Source organism: Callorhinus ursinus, unplaced genomic scaffold, assembly GCF_003265705.2.
Source record: "Callorhinus ursinus isolate GAN/ISIS: 27379988/994484 unplaced genomic scaffold, GSC_fseal_2.0 scaffold3, whole genome shotgun sequence".
Lineage (NCBI taxonomy): Eukaryota > Metazoa > Chordata > Mammalia > Carnivora > Otariidae > Callorhinus > Callorhinus ursinus.
Window position 1 is genome coordinate 40,844,049 of NW_027397065.1, and position 3,785 is coordinate 40,847,833.

Consider the following 3,785-nt stretch of genomic DNA (forward strand, 5'->3'; position numbering starts at 1 on the left):
TTCTCTCTCTGCAAATGGATATAGCACACATCAGGGAAAATAGCATTTAGAATTTCCTTATTTGGTGGTGCCTGGCTGGCTCAGTCAGTATGTGACTCCTGATCTCAAGGTCATGAGTTTGAGCCCCACTTTGGGGGTAAAGATTACTTAAAATAATAAAGTAGTTAAAGCAGCAGAGGTTATGTGTACTTTACCCCAATTAAAAAAAAATAAAAAAAAAAGAATTGCATTTGGTGAGGGTTCATGATTCTCTCTCTCTCTCTCTCTCTCTTTTTTTTAAGATTGAGAGAGTGCACGTGCACGCATGCACATACACATGAGTGGTGGGGAGGGATAGAGGGAGGAGAGAATGTTAAGCAGGCTCCATGCCCAGTGTGAGCCCATAGGAAACCCGAGGCAAGGCTCAATCTCAGGACCCTGAGATCGTGACCCGAGCCAAACTCAAGAGTCAGGCACTTAACCAAGCCACACAGACACCCCCACGATTCTCTTAAATTAAGAAATGAAGGTTACTGTATAGGTGCAGATATACATATAGGTATATTTTCCACAACTGGATTATTCTGTTCACACATCTTACAGAATATTTTCCAACTATTAACATATTATTTTAAGTTTTTCTACTTGCAATTACATAGTTATAACTTCTCATGCACTTACAAAATGCATTTTGTAAAGTAAACTAGTATGAACCTAAATAAACATAACAATGGGTCTACTGATACTCCAGAAACTATATCCATTCCCTTTTTTTTTTTTAAGGCAGTGTTTGTACTTAGGATGTTTATGTGAAATTCTACTCATATCTTATGTAAGTTATAAAAAGTAAACCTGGAATTAATGTGGTCCAAATTTCTCATGAGACTATTCTGAACCTGCTTTCTTTTCCTCAAGGTCACAATGCTGGTTAGTTGCAAAAACAGAGTTAGAATAAAATTGATTTAATTTTCTTTCAAGATTCTTTATATTGTGCCCCTGGCTTAAAAGCCAACAGTTATATTTTATTTTTATGGTAGATTAATATTGTTTATAGATAGATATAAATGAATATAGAAAATGTACATATGTAATTATATCTCTTTAAGTTTTTTTGAGTCTTTTTTAAAATAAATATATATACTGAAAAAAACACTGATCAAGTAATTTTCACAAAATGACCTACCCATGTACCCGAAATACAGATCAGAAAACGGTATTATCAGTTCCCAGAAGCCTCTCTTGTGCTCAGGAATCCTCTCCTTTCCCATCCCCATAAGAATTCCCCTTCACCACCATAGAATAGTTTTGATTCTTTTTGAATTTTATATACATGGAACTTAAAATATTCTCTTTTGAGTTTGGCATTTTGCTCTACATTATACATGTGGATTCATTCATGTTGTTATTTGTAGTTTATCTGATTGTTGTAAATTATGTAGTGTAGAATATGCTGCTGTGTGAATATTCTACAGCTTTTTTTATTCATTCTGTAGTTGATAGGCATTTGAGTGGTTTCAAGACATAAGCTATTAAAAAATAGTGCCCTGAGGGGGTGCTTGGGTGGCTCAGTTGGTTAAGCATCTGCCTTTGGCTGGGGTCATGATCTCAGGGCCCTGGGATCAAGCCCCATGTAGGGCTCCCTTCTCATCAGGGAGTCTGCTTCTCTCTCTCCTGCTCCCCCTGCTTGTATGCTCTCTCTCTAATAAATAAATAAATCTTTAAAAAAATATTGCCCTAATCTCTTTCAAAAATAATATATATATATATATAGAGAGAGATATTTTAAATGAAATTTTGCAAATCATAGTGGGTGGCATTCATTTTACAAATTTTATTTTGAAAATTCTCCTTTATCTCCCAACTGCCTATTATAGGTGAGGACTTTTCTATGCTTTAATAAAAATTCAGAGGTAAAAACTGTAGCCCCCACTTTTAAGATGTTTTTAGCTTTACAAGGAAGGCCATATCATATATACATTTTGCAAATTTGGGGAGGGGTAAGGATTTTGTGGCCAGATCTTTACTTCTGAATTAATGGTTTTTACTCACCTGGTAAATTTCCAGTTTAATACTTTTTTGCCATTATTTTATAGTGGCCCATGTGCATTAGTTTGTAATGTAAAATAATTTTCTCCCATAGCTCAACATAAGCCTGAAAGCCATAGCTTTCATGGCAGTGGCAGGAATTTTTTTACTGTAATAAGTATTATCAATTCTCTACTGCCAAACTAGGGAGGTGAACAATTTATTTTTGTGTTTATTCATTATTTTTTTAGTTTTTATTTAAATTCTAGTTAGTTCACATACAGTGTAATATTAGTTTCCGGTGTACAATTTAGTGAGTCAACACTTACATACAATGCCTTTTGCTCATCCCAAGTGCGCTCCTTAATACCCATCACCCGTTTAACACATGCCCTGCTCACTTCCCCTCCAGTAAGATCAATTTGTTCTCTGTAGTTAACATTCTGTTTCTTGGTTTGCTTCTCTCTTTCTTCCACCTATGACTGTTTGTTTTCTTAAATTCCACATATGAGTGAAATCATAAAAATATGGAACGTTTCACAAATTTGTGTGTCATCCTTGCATAGGGGCCATGCTAATCTTCTCTGTATCGTTTCAATTTTAGTGTATGTGCTGCCAAAGTGAGCACAAGAGGTCAACAATTTAATATAAAACACCTTTCAGAGCACTTTAAGATTCTCTACTGTTTAGTTCCTAGGTAATGTCACGGTGCCTAAAAACCAAAAGATGTTCAAAAGAAATGCATGTTGGCTACGTAACTTCATATAAATGACAGAAATGACAATTTTGAAGGAAAAACTGATTCACTACTCTATTAGGTACTAATAAAGTTTCTCTCCTTGACGAAACTTTAGTACAACTTCTCTGAGTCCTTTATCTCAAATAGGCTCAACTTTTGGACTTGTGTATTCACCTTTGCATTGCCCAGTTTCAGCAAGAATCCTGTTGAGTCAGTCTAGCAAAAATCCCTTGATGTGTCCTTTTTGTAATTTTCTATCCACTGAGCCCTACTGTACTCTGTGGCCATAAATTCCCACTTGTCCTTATATTTGTGGTTTTCCCTCACTGCAAAACCCCCATTGCCATAGCCTGTCTTGAGCAGTCTTTCATAATGTTGTTAACAATTGTCCTGAATAATTATATTCTAGTGGGGGCTTTTTATTGAAAAATGTATTATCCTGAGGAAACCCAGTGATCCACCACCTTCTAGTCTTGTTTTCTATCTATATCTTATAAATATAGACAGAAAAGATATAAATACAGTTGAAATTTGAATAACACAAGTTTGTACTGTTTGCATCCACTTATACACAGATTTTTTGATACAGTTCTGTAAATGTTCTCTTATGATTTTTAAAATAACATTTTTCTAGCTTACTTTACAGTAAGAATACAATATATAATACATATAACATGCAAAATATGTTAATCAGCTGTTTATATTATCAGTAAGACTTTAATCAACATTAGCAGGCTGTTAGTAGTTAAGTTTTGAGGGAATCCAAAGTTATATGCTTATTTTTTTATTTTTTTATTGTTATGTTAATCACCATATATTACATAATTTGTTTTGGTGTAGTGTTCCATGATTCATTGTTTGTGCATAACACCCAGTGCTCCATGCAGAATGTGCCCTCTTTAACACCCATCACCAGGCTAACCCATCCCCCTACCCTCCTCCCCTCTAGAAACCTCAGTTTGTTTTTCAGAGTCCATCATCTCTCCTGGTTCGTCTCCCCCTCTGACTTACTCCCCTTCATTCTTCCTCTCCTGCTATCTTT

The 3,785-nt window shown here is 35.1% G+C and overlaps 1 non-coding gene across 1 annotated transcript; it reads right to left on the reverse strand.

The window, feature by feature from the left end:
* Positions 1 to 2,525: 2,525 nt before the first annotated feature.
* LOC112820558 (U6 spliceosomal RNA) lies at positions 2,526 to 2,632 on the reverse strand. Its single transcript, XR_003207191.1, has one exon. It is a non-coding gene; the product is annotated as a U6 spliceosomal RNA (small nuclear RNA).
* Positions 2,633 to 3,785: the final 1,153 nt, after the last annotated feature.